Genomic DNA, 23,801 nt, shown 5'->3' with positions numbered 1-23,801 from the left:
TTGATGCACCTGGCAGTTCAACCACCCATCATGTGGCCAGCCTTTCTAGACATAATTTCAGAGAACTATAGTAACGTTTGCCACCCAGATCAGTTCTGTCTGCACCTGATGTCTTGATGCTTGTTGGTTCACCTCTGACAGAAACTGTTTTGCAGAGCTGTGAGGTATTTTGTTTTAGAGCAGGAAAGCTTCCACCAGACTTAAATATAATAGCAAATAGAAATTCTTTCACTATAGCACTTCCATCCACTTGACACTTCCATTTCTGATGTGATGCTGACAGGCCAGATGGCAGCTCTTGCCCGTTCACTTATGTGTTCATGTTGCTCAAAATAAGTATTAGTCTTTATAAGAGAGTTTATTCTTTAAGTAGTGTCCCCGGGGTGCTCCAATGTAGGTGTGCTTGCATCTCTGCACTGCTGATCGGAGAACTTCAATAGCAGCGTCCGTTGGGCCCGCACAAGCACTGTCTCTCCTCATGCTGTGCCACGAGGCTAGTCAGCACAGGTTAACCCACCTCAGTTCCTTCTCAACCGCCCCTGGCTAGAGACTGAGCCATTAGCAGTCCGTTAAGACTATCGTTTTAATCTACATACCTATAGTTAGTCTCCTAGTTATAGTTGTAGTTTTTCCCCTTTATTTTATCCTTAAAATAAAAAAAAAAACTTTTTTTTCTTCCTGCCTTTTCTCCCCTTTTGGGAACCCTTTTCCTCAACTGGGTATGCCTGGTTCACCAGGTTTCAAGAGGTGCCTCACTTGTCAACAAGTGATCCCTATCACAGATAAGCACTCTGTGCATTTGCTTCCTCAGGGAAGGCCACATACAACAGAAGTGTGGTCTTTGCCAAGAACTCCTGCCAAGATCCCACAAAAGCAGAGAGCTCTGCCAGAAGTTTATCTTCATGGAGGCAGCTCTACGACCCCAGGTGTCTGGTCGACGTGAGTCTTCCCCACAGCCGTCTCCATCTAAAGGCTGCAGGTCAAAGAAGCAGGCTGAAAATCCCTCTCACAAAGCATCTAAGAAGAAAGAAGAAGCCCCCATAGTGAGCACCGACTTAGCCACAAACAATCACCTTCGTGCTCGGTATCTTCGGCACCATGGCCATCTCAGTCCAGCACCCATGGCTCTCAGAAGCCGATAGCAATTGGTACCACTGACAGGCCCACACACGTGATGGGCATGGGCACAGAGTCATTGGCACCGAAGGACAGGAGTAAGCACTCCTCTAAAAAGACACTCCCAGTACATGAGCCTGCACCGGTACTGCCAGCAATGGCTCACCTGACACAGGAGCAATGGTGCAGACAAGATGCCTGACCCCCTGGCACCACCACTGATGCTGGGATGATTGGTAGAGGCAGAACTCTGCAATTCAAGAGATCTCCACATGCTGGATGCACTGGAGTCCACGCCTCTCAGTGCCAAGACCTCTGCACAGAGCCTCTACCAAGCATGGGAAGTATCCCTGCTGCCATACCATGCCCCTCTGCTCTCTAGCAAGGGTTCAGACAGAGCCTGAGGTGGTAGTTTTGCAGTACTCCTCCCAAGCTCTGTATGCTCACTATCAACAGAGCCTAAGGATAAACCCATAGGTAGCTCCACAGCCAACATCCTGGTCTGGCCACCACCACTGGGCTCTATGCTCCCACTACCATCCCAATGGCCATACTGTGACTCTTGGGTGGTGCACTACCAACTTGCTTTTTGTTCTCTGAGGCTCACCCAAGGACCCTCAATGCACACTCCCTCAGCTGCACCATCCAGGGCTTCGGAACTGCCTCAAGACTTAGAGAAACAGGAAGCTGGTACTAAGGAGGCTTCAGACGAAGCCATCACATCTTTTCCACCATCTTTGGTGGATTACTTTCGTTTCTTTCAGGAACTGGCAAAGAAGTTGGCAAACACTCTCCAGATTACATTGGAGGAAGTCAAGGACACTCATCATCAACTCTTAGATATATTCCATTCTTCGCCCTCCTCAGAGATCACCTTCCTGATTAATTAGGCCATTTTAGACTCAGCAAACCCCCGCATCAATGGTCCCAACCTTCAAGCGAGCGGACAAAAAATACTATGTCCCCATCAAGGAATCTGAATTCCTATTCTCCCACCCACGCTGTCCACTCCTGAAGCCGACAATACCAGTCAAGGGCTTCTCCCTATGACAGGGATTGGAAGCACCTTGATCTGTTCAGTAGAAAAGCATACTCCTCAGCCACCCTACAGTTTCATATCGCCAACTACCAGGCCCTCATGGTGAAATATGATTACATAAATTACTCAAAGCTGAATTACTTTATTGAAAACACCATGACTTGTTCAAGGCCATTATCCAGGAGGGCCAATTAATGGCAAATCACTTAAATCTGCCTTTGATGTGGCCGACACAGCAGCGAGGTCCATCTCCATGGCTGTAGTGATGTGACAAGCTCCATTTATCAGGCTTCCTGAAAGAGATACAATCCATGGTTGAGGATCTTCCCTTTGAGGCCATGAAGCTCTTTGCCGAGAAGACTGATGCCTCCTTTAACACCCTGAAGGACTCAAGGGCTACCCTCCGATCACTGGGGATCTATACATCAGGACAATTTAGTCCCCAATCCTAGCATAGACCACAGGTGTCTCAGTACCAAACTCAGTGCCACTAGGAGTCACAAAGGAAGAAATTCCCTAAGTGCAAGCCACCTGGCCCACAATCTTTGTCTCAGCCTTCTACATCTAAACACCACTTTCGATGGGCAGGTTGAAGCACCGTTAGACCACTCCCCGTGACTGATACAGCCGACCATCATTCCACACCCATTTTGGCCACCAATTGGCAGCATTTCGCAGTGCCTGGGAATGCATAACATAGGACCAATGGGTCCCAGAGATTGTTTGAACTGGGTACTCCATCCATTTTACCTCCCTATTCCTCCACAACACCCTTCCCCATCCCTCTTCAGGGACCCTTCTGACGGTAGTTTACTATGACAGGAGATAGATTGCCATCTCCAGTTAGGAGCCATAGAACCAGTAACTCAACATCTACAAGGCAAAGGGTTCTACTCTCGTTATTTCCTAATATCCAAAAAGAAGGGAGATTGGAGACTTACACTAGACCTCAGAGCTCTCAAGAAGTTTGTCAGGGCTCAGAAATTCAAGATGGTCACCTTATCAATGATCGTTCCCACATTGGAACACATTGGAGACTAGTTTTCAGCGCTTGACCTCCAAGACTCCTAATTTTCATATCTCAATCATACTGGCTCACAGACGATTCCTCAGGTTCACTCTGGGACACGACCACTACCAATACAGAGAGCTCATAGTCTACTGGATCTAAATTTCTGAAAATATTAATTTACATATTTTCTCCAGTTAGAGGAATCCTCTCTGTATGGGACTTGAATGTAGTTATTACCTCTGTGATGGAACCTCCCTTCAAACCAATATCATCATGTACTTTGTATTACTTATTGATTAATGTGTATTTTTAGAGGCAGTTATCTCTGCTAGGAGGCTGAGAGATTCAAATGAACTTGGCCCTCTATACCATATTTTACATAAGGATAGCTTGACTCTAAGGCCTCACCCAAAGTTTATACCTAAAGTAATCTCAGACTTTCATCTGAACTGATCTACATATACTAGTGTTTTTTAGTAAGCCTCATTCATCTTCTGGGGAAGCAAAACTCCATACATTAGTTGTTCTGAGAGCTCTCTCATTGCCTTCATAGAATGAAACCATTTCACAAATCACGCAGACTATTTGTAGCCTTTTGAAGATATGTATAGCGGACAAGGCATTACCACACAGAGACTTTCAAAGCAGATCTCTGTTTCTATCAGGGTCTCATATGATTTGAACAAATTGGCTCCCTCCTCTCATATTAAATCACATTCTACCAGAGCTCAACTTCCAAAGCATGCTTGAATAGAGTCCCTATAGTTGAGATTTGTAGGGCAGCTTCTTGGAGCTCAGTACATATTTTTATTAATTATTATTCTCTAGTGACAGCTTCTACAACTTCTAGATCTGATGCCCAGTTTGCTGGGGCAGTTCTATATTCATTATTTAAGTAGACGCTGAGATCCTACCTTTTTAGGAGGTTAACTGCTAGCCTGTCACTAAGAATGGGATCCACATGTAGTGATAATCAAAGAAGAAAGCAGGGTTACTTATATTACAGTAGCTGTGGCTCTTGAAGAGGTTCTGTCCAAGTGAATCCTATGGCCTGTCCTCTTTTCTTGCTGCTATGGAGTCCTTTTATTCTGGATTCTATATGGCAAAGTAACTGAACGGCACTTGGGCTTGCTCTTTATGCAGGGGAAGGAGAGGTGGCAAGGGTATGCAGGGAGCATGCACAGCCACCATGGACATAGCTGGTTAAGATAATCTGATCTTATGCACATGGAATGCATGCGCACCAAGAATGGAGTCCACTTACACAGAAAACCTTGAAGTACCAGTGGTTTGAGCATTGGCCTGCTAAACCCAGGGTTGTGAGTTCAATCCTTTAGGGGGCCACTTAGGGATCCAGGGCAAAAATTGGTCCTGCTAGTGGAGGCAGGGGGCTGGACTCGATGACCTTTCAAGGTCCCTTCCAGTTCTAGGAAATTGGTATTTCTCCAATTATTTATTTATTTTATTTTATTTATTTTATTTATTTTTTACCATAATTAGTGAAAGGTAATTAACTTCTCTTTGTGACAGATTTGGTTAAAAATACAAGTACAATTCAAACATAGTTTTTGGAATGTTTTGAAAATTTTATTTTCTGCATACATATTGAGTAGGTACTTCAAGAAGTTAGTTGGGCTTAAAAAAAATCTCACAACACTTCATCTTAATTAAAAATAAAAAAACTGCATTGCTACCAGTATGTACTTAATGAATTTTGAAAAGCAAATTTTATGTTAAATATAGAAATGCAATCAGCAAATCAACAGTCGATTTGTTATGTCTGGAGTTACATAATATAAACAGCCCCTCCCATCAGGAACCCAATATTACTACAAATGTAGAGTTGTACATTTAAAAGTCAAGTACATTTAAAAGCTCAAAAGTCAAGAAATTTAAAGTTATAGGCCCTAACTCTGCAAAACAGTTAAGCACATGCTTAATTTCTTCCTTCCATATTCATGTGCTTTAAGTGCTTTCCTTGATCAGGGTCTGTAGTTCCCAACTCAATCCCATCCCCATGCATGCAACTAGTATTTTTGGATTATTGCACAAGTCTGTATTTCTGTGCTAATATATAAATGTAATCTGTCTACATTATGACGGTTGTGGGACTTATACCTTTGATTTTTTTTTATTATTGTGCGAATTTAGAATCTTAACCATTACATTACATTAAATGTAATTCTTTTTGTTATACTTTGTCCCCAAATAGGTAGGAAGACTAAGTGATGATTGAATACTGGAATAAAAACACCACACTTGTTTGTTTCAAAATGAGATCCAAATGTGTGGGGAGCCAGACTTGAATATTCTGGTGCATCTGGATATTGTTTCTGGGACGATGAGCCTATATTTAGTTTAACAATCTCCTTGAAATGTACAAAATAAAGAGACAGTCAAATAATCATACATTAGAATAAATACATGAGGTGGTTATTTCAATGTATGATATGAGAACAAATGGTTTTTAAAGCATGATCCTGCAAACACACAGATGAGTGGCTGTACTCACATGAATAATCCCATTAAAGCCAGTGCATTTACTTCCATGAATAAAGTTACTGAAGTATATAGAAGTTTGTGGGACCAGATCTTAAAAACAAATACACATCTGTTGATTCCTTTTATGTGGTGATAATGTTATGGATATCTGCCTGACTTAATTGGTTGCCAAAATATAGTGGAAAAGCATGTTCTTTCTACTCATGATTTTTTGTATTTGTAACTTCATTATTTCTAAATCAAATTTCTGTAAGCCTGTTAAAGGCACTTCTCCTCACTGGCAAATTTTGATGTGAAGCTGTTTGAGTCATTGGTGAACAAGGCAAACATCTAAATAATTTTCCAATTAACAAAAAAATATTTTCATGCTCATAACTTAAAAATGTGGAATTTTCAACAAACTAACAAATATGGACTGGAACTTGAGCTGGAAGGGCAAGCACTTGAGAAAGGTGTAAGACTCTGAAGACAGGTACATGAAATGAAAGTGTTTTTTCAGACAATTAAAATGGTGTTGTAAGAAATTTAAATAATCTTTTAAAAACAAGTTTTACAAAAATAGCATGAGTAACTCTTCTAGTTTCCATTAAGTAGTTTAGTCAGACTATTTATAGTACATTGGAATGTCATTGGTTGTAATAAAACTGCTAAATAGACTATAGTAAGTGTACTCATTGTTTAATGAACATTTATTGCTTTTAGAATTAATTCTAAATCTTTTAGAACAGTTATTTTTGTGGGTTTTTTTTTAATCTGAGATCTGTTTTCCATACTAGCAACAAATGAAAGTACCTCATGCTTACATTATAACTAATGGGATTTCAGTAATGTTGTAGCATATGGTATAAATGATTTTGATGCAAATATGTATGCTAATTATGTGCAGATGAATCTTGCAGGCTTGCTATTGATCTTAAGTCAAAGACAAATTTGCAGTTACCTTAAGTTTTACATCTATTCGTATTTAGCAAACTTTGCCAAGTAATATAATTATATACTATTTTGATTGCACAAACAGTACGTGGCTTTTTTTTAACTCACCTCTTTGGGGAAAAAAATGCTCTGCGTGGAAAAACTGTTTACTTTTCTCATTTCATATTTAACATAATCTATGTCCACATTTCCTCTGTACAGATCCCTACTTTTGTCCATGGTCATTAAAGGTTTAGTCAGAGTGTGCACTCCTAAAATACATTATGACAACCTTCCCTGTAAATCTCTGGATGCTTATCACCCTTCAGATTTGATTTCTCACAAGTAGTGAAAGTGAAGAGATTTGGCTAGATTTTATATGATGTATGCCCAGAAAAGGGTTTTAAAATGCTCAATCTGCTCAGGAACACTCTCTCTTGCTGATGGACATACATAGTACATTTAAATGTTTAGGTCCTCTCCATTTCACTTCCGAATGTGATGTCTGCCAGAATCTTTCATTCAGAAGTAGGAAGGGAGGAACATATACATTTAAATAAATAAATACAAAATCTCGTCTTTTTGTTGTCCAGCCTCTCTGATAAAAGTATATTCTTGATACTTTTATATTATTACAGAAGCGCCTTGCTAAACATGTCACTTTAGTTTTTATGCATTTCTGTGGCACACATCACTATAGTAACTAAGCATCTCACATCTATGAATGAATTTTATGCTTACGTTGTCACTGTGAGATAGAGAAGTAGTAATAGAGAGTTTAAGTGACGTGCCCATGGTCACATGGGAAGTCTTTGGCAGAGGCAGAATAAAACCCATATTACAAGAATTCTAGACTAGTGCCTTAGTCCTACCATCTTCTGCTTTGCAAGTATAGGGTACTATTCACATTTGGTGGCCTCCACTCCTATTTTGGAAAAAAATATAGAGCTCTGTTATATTTTTCACTTGAAGTCTAGTCTAAAAATATGCCTCACTAAGTAGGAAACAAATGTATTTGAAAACTCTTAATATGCAGAGTACTTTTTGATTTGTTCTCAAATTGCTACATATTGTTAATAGCAGTAAGGACTACACCTGAAAGGAAAATGTTGCAAGACAGAAAACTCCAGTCTTGGCAATTGCTGTCATCTGTAGCTCAGGTGCAGTCCAAGATCCTAGCTTGCAACCCTAAGCAACAAATTACAGGCATGCTCCCTCCGGTGAAGGGACAGGTATAATCTCCACCAATTTTTTCAGTTGCTTCCCTCAACCTATAGTCATTACTTTGAACTCCTCTGGGTTGCCTGTGATGGTTAGCCCCCATCTAGTCCCCAGTCTCATTACAGCACTAAGTAAGCATTTTAATTGCTCTAGTTGTGTTGAAGTAAATGGTGGCACAACTTAGTATCATCAGCACAGTGAAGAAACCACAACTCATGTCTCCTCACTAGTATTCCGAATGGCTTCATATAGACATTGTTTAAGAGGGGTGACAAGATGAAATCTTGCAGTATCATGCTTAAAAATTTGTAGTAGAAATGCTGACAAGTCCCTTAATCATGTTGTGAGAAAGTGACAGTTTTTCCCGAAGATAACGCTACTTCTCACAAAATATGCAGAAATTTCTTTTTGTGTGTGGAATCTTATGTGCTATAAGGCAGTATATGGATGTATTTCAGAAGTCTTGCAGTGTGTCACCAATAAAAAACTGATTTTTCGACTGAGAAAAAGATCTTTGAAGAAATCTGGAATCTACTGGACCTAGCAAAGTAGAAAATGGACTGTTCATTTCATTTTACTCTTTACAGCTCTGATCCTCCAATCACGTGAGGATAACCTCATGCATATGGCTAATCCCACTTAACTGCTTGCATGGATAAAATTACTCCTGCATGTAACTGCTTGCAAAATTGGGGCATAAAGTTTGTAAAATCAAAAGCCTTGTAGATATAGCAGGATCTCTGATACACCATGTATACTCAGATCAATAAAGATGCCTTAAGTTACATTTCTTTTCTCTAAGGTGACCTTGTCCCTGACCTGCAAAAATGTAGTATGTTACAGTGCAAATATACTTGAAATTTTGCACAGAAAATCATGGCTATTTTTGTATTTGACATGTTTGCACAGTAAAATAAACTTATTTAAAGTGTGAGGTTCCTTTAACTTCAATACTGTAATGTACTTGTCCAGCATTTTAAGAGTGTCTTTGTCTTATGCCTACCTCTGTGCATTAATTTCTCACTTGAACAAGGAATGGTTTTAACTTGGGTAATAAAATCCTTGTGTTAGTTATTGAAAGAGTGTTTATCACAACCTTATTAAATATGGAAACATAAGTGTGCCTTTTTTTCCAAATGGTTTCATTTGCTCATGTTTTCTTTGTTGACCAAAATGAATGAAATTAGAATAAACAATCTCTTAGTCATTTGTAATCATGAGCTGATTAATGGAGTTTGGTTTCATAGCCATTATTCATTCACAAACACCTGATATCTTTCCCATAAACAAATTGTGTTTGTCCAAATTAAGAAATTAAATGAAGCATTTGATGAGTTTATGATTGACCCTTCTAACTCTGAGCCCATTAGTCAGTGTCGTTATCGTACAAAACTGCTTGACTAATGTGCTATCTAAAGAAGCATGTGGATTTATTATGATTTCTGATTAATGCATGCTGCAAGCCAAACTACTAGATTGTAATAATTTTGATTCTCATTTTAGCAGTCACTGAAGAATTTCATCTCTGATGAAATGCATATATGTCCCGTTAGATTTAGAGATGATTATGAGGTGTTGACTGAATAAATCTTAAAATATTGGAGTGTATGTTTTGCAATGGCATATTTTTTCAGACTCCAGTTGTTGGAGTTTACTTGAAGATGAGCCTCTGCCATTTAATATTACCTTTTTTATTCGACTAACTAGTAGAAATAGACCCACCCCAAAGGTACTAAAATACATTTATTTAAAGGGAGCTGTTACCTTTTTTTTCTTTCCTAGAATCTGTACATTTTTGTTGTAAATAAATCTTCAATTCTGTAATTTTAATGCAAGAAGGAAATATTTACAGTAACGCTTTAACAGCCTGCCTATGGAAACACTTTAGAACAATGGATTTTAAGAGGTTTCTAAGCTAATAGACGTATATTATTTTCTAAATAATGGTATTTTTAAAATTATTAAATTATCAAAATATGTTTTCATATTGGACATGGGATAAGATGGAGGAAAAATATTAACTTGTATATAGCTATTTGTTTAAAAGTAGGTTGTTTTTAAAAGTAGGTTTCTTTCAATAACCTAGCCTCCCTCAAACTTTTACAGTCATTTTGCATTGGGAAAACATGAGAAGACAAAAAAAAAAGTGTGCATTTTGCTTCTCTTTTATACATGGTATTGCTGTTACTGGATTGTACCCCAGAGATGCACAAGCTCGATCTGATATCTTGTCATTCCTCGCCCCCCTATTCCTGGGCAACAAGCCATGCTGTTCCATCAATATAATGTACCCCATGTCATCAGAAGTCACTAGTAATGCTACTCATGTTAGACACACAAGGCATTGCTAGCTTTAGATATCAGATGCTAATAATATTTTTAGTATTACGGGGGAGGACATAAAAAAGTAAAACTGGAGGAAAGTATTATAAGGTGTCAGAAGTACTGAGGAGAAAAGCTCAGCCAGGGTGAAGAGAACATTTTTTTTTTCCCAGATGAGAAACTCTTCCTTTGGACAAGTATTATTGCTTGCAGAAAAGCCAAAGCAGGCAGTGGGAAGTAGCAGGAATATTAAACCAAATTGCTTGAGCTCAAGAGTAAGAAAACAAGAATAAATTTTGAATATGACCCCTGTTTTGTCATTGATGGAACATTGTCCCACTTCCAGTTTCTGCAATGACAGTTACTGTTACTCTTTGAACAATCCATTAGACTGATCATTCACAATAGTTGCATTAGACACTGAAGACTATTCTAATTGCTTGCCTGCTTTAAAAGTAATAGTTGTATTGATTACCTTAACAAAAGGAAAAGGAGTATTCACTCCTTTAGAAAGTTACTTCTTAGGTTGCAGAGTTTCTCCTGGAGTTGTTTGGGGAAGGATATGATGATACCCTTAAATTCCTAATTCCTAGGTGAATTGTGGTATGAATTCTTTATGGTAGGTGGCGTTGGAGAGTTGTATTTAGTTGTGATGTTCTGAGTACCTTTCCCAGACCTGAAAAAGAGTTCTGTGTAGTTTGAAATTTGTTTCTTTCACAAACAGAAGTTGGTCCAATAAAAGGTATTTTCACCCACCTTATCTGTCTAACATTTCTTTATCTTCTGCAAACACAGTTTGTCAAGGGATTGTTTTACTACTCAGAGTCCAAAACCTTATATTTATATGTTGCCAAATCTTGTCAGTATTTTTTCCTGTTACAAATTTTGAAGTCCTTTTGGTTTTGCAGACTTTAATATGAAGTTGCTTTTAATGATACACTAACAATTTTCTTGACATCCGACAGGCTTTGGCGTTCTACCTTTAGAGAATGAAATCAGTTAGGAAAACACTTACATGATTTGTCACTTTAACAGAGCAATCAAAAGGACAAGCATTATCTACTCGGAGAATCTCTAAGTGGATCTCCAGCTACACCATTCTTTATCAACTGGCATATATTCCTCTCCTGGATAGGGTGAGAGTCCTTTCCACCAGAGCACAAGCAGCTTCTACAGCATCTCTTCAAGAGATACCTATACAGGACATATGTAGGGTGACTACCTGAAGCTCTGTCCATATTTTCACAAAACATTACGCATTAGTCCAGGCCTCTAATGCAGATGCAACTGAGGGGATAGCAATATTACATACATCTATACCAACTACATCCTCACCCCTCTCCTGATGAGTACTGCTTACCAACTTGTGGAATAAGGATACACAAAGACCAGCACTTGAAGAAGTGGAGGTTACTTATGTGTAACCGGAGATTATTTGAGATGTGTGGTCAGGGGCGGCTCTAGGATTTGCGCTGCCCCAAGCAGGGCGGCACGCCGCAGGGGGCGCTCTGGCGGTCGCCAGTCCCGCGGCTCTGGTGGACCTCCTGCAGACGTGCCTGCGGAGGGTCCGCTGGTCCTGCAGCTCCGGTGGACCTCCTGCAGGCACGCCTGCGGATGCTCCACCGGAGCCGCGGGACCAGCAGACCCTCCGCAGGCACGTCTGCGGGAGGTCCACCGGAGCCGCCTGCCGCCCTCCCGTGGCACGCCGCCCCAAGCGCGCGCTTGGTGCGCTGGGGTCTGGAACCGGCCCTGTGTGTGGTTCCTATCTGTATTCTACTACCCACCCTTCTTCACCTCTGCTGCAGATCATGGTTGGATTCACAGTAAGAAGAGGAAATGGAGAGGTGTTGGTCCGCTCCACCTCTTATGCTCTGAGCACAAGGAAAATAACTGTGCATGTGCAGACCAATGGACACTACTTCCTAGAATCACAAAAATCTCAGGCACATGGGTACCCACTAGGGCTGTCAATCACAGTTAACTCTTGAAGTTAACTCAAAAAATTTAATTGCGATAAAAAAATTAATCACGATTCATCGCAGTTTTAATCAGACTGTTAAACAATAGAATACCAATTAAATGTATTAAATATTTTTGGAATTTTTTTGCATTTTTCAAATATATTTATTTCAATTACAACGCAGAATACAAAGTATACAGTGCTCACTTTATATTTTTTATTACAAATATTTGCACTGTAAAAATAAGAAATATTATTTTTCAGTTCACCTCATACAAGTACTGTAGTGCAATCTTTTTATTGTGAAAGGGCAACTTACAAATGTAGATTTTTTTGTTACATAACTGCATTCAAAAACAAAACAATGTAAAACTTTAGAGCCTACAAGTCCACTCAATCCTACTTCTTGCTCAGCCAATCGTTAAGAGAAATAAGTTTGTTTACATTTACAGAAGATTATGCTGTCCTTATTTATAATGTCACCTGAAAGTGAGAACAGGCATTCACATGGCACTTTTCTAGCTGGCATTGCAATATATTTAATGCCAGATATGCTAAACATTCGTATGCCTCTTCATGCTTCAGCCACCATTCCAGAGGACATGCTTCCATGCTGATGAGGCTCGTTTAAAAAAAGAATGCATTAATTACATTTATGACTGAACTCCTTTGGGGTGAGTTGTGTTTCCTGCTGTTTTACCTGCATTCTGACATATATTTCCTGTTATAGCAGTCTCAGATGATGACCCAGCACATGTTGTTCATTTTAAGAACACTTTCATTGCATATTTGACAAAACACAAAGAAGGTACCAATGTAAAATTTCTAAGATAGCTACAGCACTCGACCCAAGGTTTAAGAATCTGAAGTGCCTTCCAAAATCTGAGAGGTATGAGGTGTGGAGTATGTTTTCAGAAGTCTTAAAAGCACCACACTCTGATGCAGAAACAACAGAATTTAAACTACCAAAAAGGAAAATCAACCTTCTGCTGGTGGCATCTAACTCAGATGATGAAAATTAACATGCGTCGGTCCACACTGCTTTAGATCATTATCTAGTAGAACCCAATCAGCATGGACACACGTCCTCTGGAAAGCATGAGGGGACATATGAATCTTTAGCATATCTGGCATGTAAATATCTTGTGACACCGGCTATAACAGTGCCATACAAACTTCTGATCTCACTTTCAGATGACACTGTAAACTAGAAGTGTGCAGCATTATCTTTTGCAAATGTAAACAAACTTGTTTGTCTGAGTGATTGGCTGTACAAGAAGTAGGACTGAGTGGACTTTCTAGGCTCTAAAGTTTTACTTTGTTTTATTTTTGAATGCAGTTATTTTTTGTACATAATTCTACATTTGTAAGTTCGACTTTTATGATAGAGATTTCACTACAGTACTTATTAGGTGAATTAATTTTTACAATGCAAATATTTGTAATAAAAAATAAATATAAAGTGAGCACTGTACACTTAGTATTCTGTGTTGTAATTGAAATAAAAATATTTGAAAATGTAGAAAACATCCAAAAATATTTAAATAAGTGGTTTTTATTATTGTTTAATCCAATGATTAATTGTGTGAGCGGCATGGTAGCGGGGCGGGGGTTGGATAAGGGGCAGTCGGGACAGGGAGCAGGGGGCGGTTGGATGGGACAGAGGTTCTGCGGGGAAAGCAGAGGGGTTGGATAGGCGTGGGAGTCCTGGGGGGCCAGTCAGGGGGTGGGTTGTGGCTCGGGGTTGGGGAAGTCAGGGGACAGGAAGGGAGCAGGCGGGGTTGGATGGGGAGGGGTCCCAGGGGGACGGTTTGGGGTGGCGATCAGGGGACAAGGAGCATGGGGGGTTGGATGGGTCTGGGGTTCTGAGGGGGGCAGTTAGAGGGTGGGAAATGGGAGGGGCGGATAGAGGCCGGAGGGGGACAGGCTGTTCGGGGAGGCACAGCCTTCCCTACCTGGCCCTCCATACAGTTTTGCAACCCCGATGTGGCCGTTGGGCCAAAAAGTTTGCCCACCCCTGCCCTAGAGACAGGCAGCCAAAAAATGAGGAATAGACAATTAGTGACCACTTGTGAAAAGTTTGGTTTCAGTGACTTGCCCAGCATCACATAGGAACTCTGTGGCATAGGCACAGAGTTGGAATTTCAGGGAAAGTCCAGTTTTGTCTCTTCAGCACTGAGATACAGCATTTTCAGTGAGAATGGAAGCTTTGGGGAATTTAGCTGTGAAGGTTTGCAAGTCTCTACTGATCATGTGGAAACTGTGATTTTTTTTTCCAAACCCTTATAACTTGGCCAAATGTCAGTGGATTTTCATGGGGATGACAAAAAGCATATCCCAGATACAAAGGCACCTCCCCTGTCAAGTTTCAAGTCTCTGCTTAAAACATGGGGAAGCTAGAGCTTCTCAAAGAAAAGGCTGCCATAATTTTTAACAATGGCAAAATGTATTTTTTTTTACCCTTGTTCTTAGAAATGCCTGTATCATTTTCGCTGATATTTTTCAAAAATGTTCAGCCTGAGACAGATATCTGGCATGTAAAATTTCAACCCAAATAGTTAGTTTGACAGAGTTATAACCAACTGAAAACAGGCTCTTATAATGGAAAGTGTTGGGCAACCTTAATAATAGATGGCACTACCAGCCCCTCGTACAATACATGTCAAGTGATTAATCCTCAGCTATACTACAGAAGTGCAAAGTATTATTACTTTTATCTGTTCAAATTATTTTCCATGGCTCTCCTAAAAAGTCATCTTATCTGCTCAATGGATAGGAAATCTCACAACACTTCAATTTTATTCTCCTTCCTTTTTTATGTCTCTGTGATTTTGAGAGGTCTCCTGCCTGTAACCATTGAATATCTGTCACAGACTGTCTTAAAATAAGTCATATTTGATCTTCTTAAAGTGGTAGCACGGAGTCATCACCCTGATTAGAGTAGGAAATCATTTGTGACCTTCCTTAAATTTTATGGCTGCAGTACAAGAAGCCTCTAGCCTGAATAATCAATTACCAAAGAGTCAAGATTATTTTGAATGATGCTTGGAGTAGTTGCAGTACTCTAGTAAATCTTTGACATCCTTAAGACATTTCACATCTTCCTATACTCCAGGCAATGAGGTGTTGAAGGAATTTTCAGTAAGTTAAAACATTTTCCCCCTTGGCTCTAAATTCTCATGTTGACCTGAGAATAATCTGTACTACTTTGCCTTTGTAGTACTTAGTATACCTGACGAATGTCAGGTGTCATTTTAACATGCCTTGTCCAGATGCTGGAAGTTTGCAACCATTCTACTTTAGCAGTTTAGAAACAGGAAGTATTTAACACCCATTGACACTTCCTGTTGTTACTGTACCCACAGCCCTTATCCCCTTGAGACAGTCTTTTGTGGCAGAAGAAAATCGACACACAGTTTTGAGCCACAACTCCAGATGTTGGAACTTACTTTGTAAGAGTGTTTGCTATTACAACTAGTAAAATGCAATCTCATGTTATATAACATCAGAATGTGTAAGAAGGCCAGACATGCTGGCTTTCTTGCCTTAGGACAAGAAAGAATATTTCTGGAAATAGATATTGAAAGGTATTGAGTCAGTGAAGCATTGGATGAGATAGGGTTCCGTTGTTTGTAACTGAGCAGTGAAGCAAGGTTTGATACTTTCAGGAAAAAATGGACTGATATAACTGTTGATCTCCAGATTTCACCTGAGCCATGACTTGACAGTGTAAACCAGGTGGTATTGACAAAGGAGAGAGAATAGGCACTTGGGTCTGTCTAGCTATACCTGGTTGGTGTGGTTAGACCCTCAGTAAGTTAAGCCTCATAAAGTGTCTCAGGATCTTAAAATCTATTCCATCACATTAATTGAAAACACTTGTCAGGGGTTTTTTGTTTTTGTTTTTTGTATGGCTTCCTGAACATACTTCCATAATCTGCTTTAGAAATAGATTGTAATTTCTCTTTTTCAGAGAATGTGATCATTTTGAGCTTTCAACCTATTTTTTAAAAAACTACAAAATTCATTTTAAAAATGTCCATTTTAATCCAGAGTTTGAATGGAGAAGGTTTTCCTTTGACATTAATCCAATCCTCCTTAACTTATTACACGTTGGAACTACTTCATTACTTTATTTGCTAATCTACATTTAGCCTGCAGGACTAATTGTTACAACAGGGGACAGAGAATCAGGTCTTCAAAGAATTCTATTCCCAGCTTTGCTAGTGTCATTTCTGTAACTATGGATAAGTCACTTAACCTCTGTGTTTCAGTTTACCTCTCCGTAAAATGGGAGTTCCAGGAGTGCTGAGGTATAATGAATTAATGTTTGTAAAAGCACTTTGTGATCCTCAGGTAAAAAAGTACTTAGTGAAAAGTATCTTAGTGAAATATCTGCCGAATGGCTGGTGTGCTGTAAGTAACTGGATATCTATTACTGTGATTGGTGCTTTAGAAATGTTTTTTTAAAGATTCATAATAAGAGTTAACTTTGCTGTAGTTTTGATTTTCTGCAAACTACAAGTTAAACTTACTTTTTGCCTAGTCTCTGGTTATTTAGTAGGTTTATTTGATGATTTTGAAACCTCCAGTTAAAATATCACTACATCTAGAGGATGAAAAATTAGTCCCTATTTGTAAGCTTAAATGTAAGTACAATCACTCTGCTCCATCCTCTAGTGACTGATGCACAGTACTCATTTTGTTTTCTAGATACTATGGTAACGGGCACATTAAAACACATATATGTTTTATAATTAACAGCTGTCCCTATGTGTCATCTAAATTCCTCCCAAGGATGGTATTGGCATTTCATCTATCAGAGGGGTAGCCGTGTTAGTCTGGATCTGTAAAAGCAACAAAGAATCCTGTGGCACCTTATAGACTAACAGACGTTTTGCAGCATGAGCTTTCGTGGGTGAATACCCACTTCTTCGGATGCAAGTCATCCGAAGAAGTGGGTATTCACCCACGAAAGCTCATGCTGCAAAACGTCTGTTAGTCTATAAGGTGCCACAGGATTCTTTGTGGCATTTCATCTGAATCACTCAATAATCTTACTAACATTGGAGTTAAGCAAAGTTATCTAAAACATTACAATTCAGTCACTTGTGTTTCCAAAACAATTTCATTATAATCAGCCTTTGTGAATTTTGAGACCGAGAAGTTCAACCCTTCCTTTCCCAGTTGTTTGTTTTTTTTGCTGTGTGATGTGATCTCCAAAAATGTGACAGAACTCTGCATTTCTAGAAGTGTTAAATCCCACCACATTTACTAGCAGCCACCAGCTTAGTGGAGTGTATCTTTCTGACCACTTTTAAAGCTTTAAAAGGTTTATTTTATTACAAAAGGTATATCTAAACATAATTTATACTCAAATATGCTTTTGTAATAGAAATCAGAGCTTCCTTAAAGCATGCATTATGTACAGTAGATACAATTTCATAACTCTCACAAGATGGATTTTTTTTTCATATATGCAGCACTGTCCTTTAAAGGTTAGAATTAAATAGGTTAATTGTGTTTGGGGATGATGGTATTCTTCAGGTGAGTATCCTTATAACTCTGTGTTTTGCAGCTGGATGTTTAAGATTACTCCATGTTAAGAAAAGTATATTTATTTTCTTCACTATGAAGTTATCTTGAGATATGCAATTAAACCCTGCCTATGCTCTTTGAATCAGAAAACATGCATAGTAATAATGCAAAATTAGTAAAATTTATTTTTCTGACATTTTAAAAATTGTACTACATAATGTGTTTAGGAAGTGGATTTATGTTATTCTCTTGGTCTAAATCTGTGGCTCAGGGAGTATTTCAGGATGGTCCATGGAGTTGTTTTTGTTACAACACACAAAACTTGTCAGTGTTAAAATCATGGAGCATCCTGCTTATTACATCTCACTTTAGGGGTCTGATTCTCCACTCATTTACATGTGTGTAAATCAGGAGCAACTCTCTGAAAGTTAGTGGATTTACACTGGTGTCCAAAGAATCTTCTCTGAGATGCTTTCTGTCCCACAAACGATGTCCTACTACCTTTTATGGCATGAGGGGTTGTATAATTTGGATGGCCTCCACCTCAGCACAAAATCTAGACGTTGTGAACAAAATTATTCAAAGAACCAAAGGGCATAAAGAGAAGAAATACTTGAATTTCCTATCCACCAATGCTAGGAGCCTGGGTAACAAGCAAGAGGAATTGGAATTGCTCATATATGAGCATAAATTTGATCTAGTTGGTATTACTGAAATCTAGTGGAATGATTCACATAGTTCATGTGATTTGGAGTGTTAAAATAAATGGTTACAACCTAATTAGGAAAAAATGAGTAGTCAAAAGGGGAAGGGAAGTAGCAGTTTATATATAAAAATGGCATTACCTGTTTCCAAATCACTGATAACTCAGAAGAAAATGGTCTTGAATGCTTATGGATCACTATCTTTAACAGGTAAAGCACAAGATGGTATTAGTTGGTGTCTGTTACAAACCACCAAATCAAACTAGGGAACAGGATGACAAACTCCTTACGCACATATCTATAATGTGTAGAGAAAAAAAGCTGCATGATCATTGGGGACGAACACTTAAATTTGAATTACATATGCTGACAGTCTTATGCTGACGGACTAAAGCATTCTTGGAATTTCTGAATATTAGATGATAATTTCCTAACTCAGTGATGCAGCCAACACAGGAGAATTCTATATTAGACTTCATCTTGACAGATAAAGAGTAACTGATCACAGAACAATTAATTAACAAAAATTAATGGTGACTTAGATACAAATGGTCATGACTTGATCACGTTTATAATGTGCAAGCAGAATAAAGTCCTGACCAGTTATATATACCCGATGGTTTAATAGGGCCAGTTGCACAAAGCTGAACACAATTATGAGTCAAATCAGCTGCTGGGGAGGAGAAATTTAATTTAAAAAGATGTGAATTATACTTGGGAATTGTTTAACAATACTTTACTAGATGACCAAAAATCTACTATCAAGGAAGGTGGTCATATTGGTTTAAAAAAAACCAAAAAAAAACCAACAAACTGGTTTAGAGAGGAAGTGAAGGCTGCTGTAAGAAAATACTATATAATAAATGGAAGAAAGGGGAAATTGATAGTAATGAATATAAGTCAGAAGCTAGGAATTGTAGAAAATTGGTAAGAGAAGCAAAGGGACACAAGGAGAAATCTATGATCAGCAGAGTTAAGGACAATGAGGAGGTTTTTAAAAATATATTAGGAACAAAAAGAATCCTAACAATGGTATTGATCCATTATTAGATGGAAATGGTAGAATTAATAATAATAATGCAGAAAAGGTAGAAGTGTTAATTAAATATTTCTGTTCTATATTTGGGGAAAAACAGATAATGTAGTCCACTCTTTCCATTCCACTACTGTCTAAGGAGGATGTTAAACTGCAGCTATTAAAATTAGACATTTTTAAGTCAGTAAGTTTGGATAACTTGCACCCAAGAGTTTAAAAAGAGTTGGCTGAAGAGCTTGCTGGACTGTTAATTTATTAAAAAACTAGAACAATATATATTTAACATGGCACACATTAAATGGATTAAAAGCTGGCTAGCTGAACGGTCTCAAAATGTAACCGTAAATGGGGAATCATCATCGAGCAGGTGTGTTTCTCCCAGAGAGATTGGTTCTTGTCTTACGTTATTTAACATTTTTATCAATGACCTGGAAGAAAATCTGAAATCATACTAATAAAATTTGCAGATAACACACAAATTTGGGAGAGTGTTGAATAATGAAGAGGACTGATACAGAGCCATCTGGATCACTTGATAAACTGGTTGCAAGTGAAGTTTGCATTTTAATATGGCTAAATGTGTATGTCTAGGAACAAAGAATGTAGGTTGTGCTTACAGGATGGGGGACTCTATCCTTGGAAGCAGTGACTCTGAAAGATTTGACGGTTGTGATGGATAATCAGTTGACTATGACTCCCAGGGTGACACTGTGGCCAAAAAGGCTAATGTGATTGTTGGATGCATATACAGGAGTATCAGTAGGAGTAGAGAGGTTATTTTACGTTTTGTATTTGCTCCGGTGGAATCATTACTGGAATACTTTGTCTAGTTCTATGTCTACAATTTCAGAAGGATGTTGATAAATTGGGGAGGATTCAGAGAAGAACCACAAGAATGATTAAAGAATTAGAAAACATGCCTTAGAATGATAGACTCAGTGAGATCAATCTAATTAGATTAACAAAAAGAAGTTTAAAGGGTGACTTGATTACGGTCAGTACCTATGAGGGGAACAAATATTTGATAATTGGCTCTTCAGTCTAGCCAAGAAAGATATAACATGATCCAATGACTGGAAGCTGAAATGAGACAAATTCAGACTGGACATTTTTAATAGTGAGGGTAATTAAGCATTAGAAAAATTTACCAGTGGTCACCATGGCAATTTTTAAATCTGACTTGGATATTTTTCTTGTATTTATGTTGGGATGGTTCTATGGCCTCTGTTATCCAGGAGGTCAGACTAGATGATCATATAACTCTTTTCTGGCTTTGAAATCTATGAATGCTGATATAAGTAAGAGGAGAGCCAGACCTCAAGACTCTTAGGATATGTCTACACTGTGATTAAAAAACCTGGGGCACTGGTGAAGGGGCTCAGGCTGCAAGGCTAAAAAATACAATGCAAATGTTTGGGTTTGGGCTGGACCCTTTCCCCACATGTGGTCTCAGAGCCCAGATCTAGCCCAAGCCTGAACATCTACACTGCAATTTTATAGCCCCATGTGCTGGAGTCAGCTAACTAAGGCCAGCTGCAGCTCTTTTAGTGCAGTGTAGTCATACTCCTAGAGCTTTCAGGGTTGTTTTTGGACCTGTGAAAATAACGGGTGGGACAGAGTTTTGTCCACTGTGCATTACAGCTCCTTGTCTTTCTTTGTCGAGTGTTACTCTGATATAAATTCAACTGTGGTCATATTTGCAGACAAAAGCCAAAATTGGAGCTGTAGCAAACACGCAGAGGGACAGAACTAAACTGCAAAGTGACTTGGATAGATTAGAGCATTCAGGGCTGCAGGGAATGAGGGGAGATTTGGTATACATAAATGTCGTCTTCCACCCAATGAGAGGAAATAAATATCACAGATGCAAAATGGGGGGATGTAACCAAGCAGCTGCAAGGCATACATTAAAGTGAATTTATATCTTGTCTCCTTAATATTGGGAGTTTTGTTTTGTTTTTACTTTTTCATGTACCTACACACTGTAATTGATTCGGGGAAGGTGTGGGGTCTAGAATGATGTTGGCAGAGCAGCTGGTCCATGAGAGGGACCTGAATTATTAAGCAGTGGCCCATAATATGGAAGTGTGTGTGTGTCATTGTATTACTGTACTTTCTGGATGAATTACTGAAACAGTATTATGACAAAGTATGTCAGGGTAATTTACGGTAATGTTAAATTTTTTGACAATAGTGCTCTTAATTTCTTCTTATTTTGCCTTTTAAAGATATGTTAAACTTATTGTGCAGGCTAATTTGTAACATTTTTATTTTTAGTGGTGACAAGCACTTTTCTGAATAAGGCAAATACATTTGTCCTTTCCTTACCCTCATATTTCTGTACAAGGCACATATTGTCTGGACCAATTATTTATCATTTAAACCTTTTTCCATTTTTCTGATTGGTTGGATCTGGTATATGCCTTTAAGCTGTATGTTATTGACATTTTCTTCAAAGACTCAAGCTAGAAACAGATGATAAAATGAGCTGTGCTCTCCAGCAGATAAATTTACAGTATTCAGCTGTTTGTAGGTGATTATACTGGGCTGTAACAAAATAAAGCCTAAAGCGTCATATTAACTGTGCCGTTTATATGGGTGCTAATACACTTTGAATAAAACCCTCAATTACTAAGCACTTTTGAGTCCTGACAAGACAGTCCCATGACGTTAATGGTATCTTTATAACCTTTTTAACTTCTTGTTTCTCTGACAGAGCTCTACAATAACAGCAATGGGTTTGCCCTTGGCAAGCAAAAACTCATTTTGAGAGGATAATAAGTATTTACTATTTAGATAGCTGGCAATAAAATTTCTCTGAATGAGATTTTCCTGAGAAAATACAAACTGATTAAATTACTTTCTTTTAATGGACTGGTGAAGCGTGTAATAATAGTTTGTTGAAGCAACAAGCCTAATGTTTAGCTTCCTTTTTCAGTGAAACCAGTATGAATGATCAAATTTCACTGAGAAGCTCATTTCCACCTTTCCCCAGTAGGTCAGAAATGTGGTTTTTATTCTTAGAAGAACAGAAGAATCCCCACTAGTTGACAATGTATATTATAGCTATGAAGAATATTTTGAGATGTCTTAAACTCTTTCCCTGGAATTACTAACAGAAGTACCACTGTACATAAGTGAAAGAGTATGTCAACTTGTATATTAAAAACAAACCTTTCTTGGAAAGTCATTTAGTATGCACAGCATCTTCATCTGACACACTGTAGAGAAGAACTAAATTAGTTAATAGCTGAGTATCATCCAACAGAGGTTAAGTCCCAGGTAGATCTGGAATATTTATAGGAGGAAATAACACCATCTGTTAAAATTATAAAAATAACTTGTTTGGTACATTGACAATATATTTGGAAATATTTTGTTTCATTTCTTACAAATAAAGTTATTCTAAATAAAATGGGGAAAAAATCACAAGCGGATAATAGTAAAATAGCAGATTTTACAGGTAAACGTAAAAAAGATTTTAAAATAATTTATTCTCATGAAACTAATTTTCAAATATTTAAAATTGCTTTCTAATTAATATAATATAAATTGATGTCTGCACTCTCATTTTAAGTGTCAGGTTCTGATAATTCATGTTCTGCCCCATTTTTTTAAGTCCAAATCCATGAGGGACCTTGGATCTGAGGGTGTTCAAAATCCCGTTACGGGGCACTGATTTTATTTTTGTGGGTACGTGTGCATGCGCATCCTCTCTAAATGCATCAAATTAGGTATTTTATTGGCAGTTGGAGAATTTAATGTTTGTTGCTATAATAAAATTGATTAAAATGGGACCTTGAGTATTGTGTCCTTATGTGAGGTATTTTTGAATGCGAATCTCTTACAAATACTAATTTACACACATTCGTTTCCTCTGAAGCCTTTGGCACTGAGACACATCTTTTCTGGCATTTTTTTCATTCCAGAAAATCTGTACTCTTGGCATCAAGATGTACAAGGGTTGGCACCAATACTAGTAACATTTAAAATAGCACCGTGGAAAGAAATTGGATAATATTTCTTTTCCTCTTCTGATTGAACATCATTCACTACAAAAAGGGGCTGTGATCTGCAAACAAATTCATAATCCATAGTAGTATATTCAATTTCAGAAAAATTTCCTTATCCCACTTTCAATAACCTTCTTGAAATGTGTTTTTAATACATTGCAGCTCTTACAATATTGCATTGATTTGTAAATCGAAATCTTATTTTTGGATATGCCGGCCTGGATGACTGATGGAAGTATGTTTGCCACAACATTTTAATTGTGAAATAATCCTGGATCATTGCACACACTTTTGAAGGTAATAGTACAGTATTTTGGCCTTCTTCTTTCTTGAAGCTTAATAAGCTTAATAAATAAGTGCAAAACATTTTTAATTAAGGTAGGGCTCGATTCAGACCTCACATGCTAATGTTTATGATCATAAATG

The 23,801-nt window shown here is 38.2% G+C and overlaps 1 protein-coding gene across 3 annotated transcripts in view; it reads left to right on the top strand.

The window, feature by feature from the left end:
* The window catches only part of RSRC1 (arginine and serine rich coiled-coil 1), a 365,671-nt gene that overhangs the window by 218,329 nt on the left and 123,541 nt on the right, over positions 1-23,801 (top strand). The window lies entirely within an intron of this gene.

Source organism: Mauremys reevesii, linkage group 9 (assembly GCF_016161935.1).
Source record: "Mauremys reevesii isolate NIE-2019 linkage group 9, ASM1616193v1, whole genome shotgun sequence".
Lineage (NCBI taxonomy): Eukaryota > Metazoa > Chordata > Testudines > Geoemydidae > Mauremys > Mauremys reevesii.
Note: the sequence above shows the minus strand (reverse complement) of the source record. Positions and strands in the feature narration are given on the sequence as shown.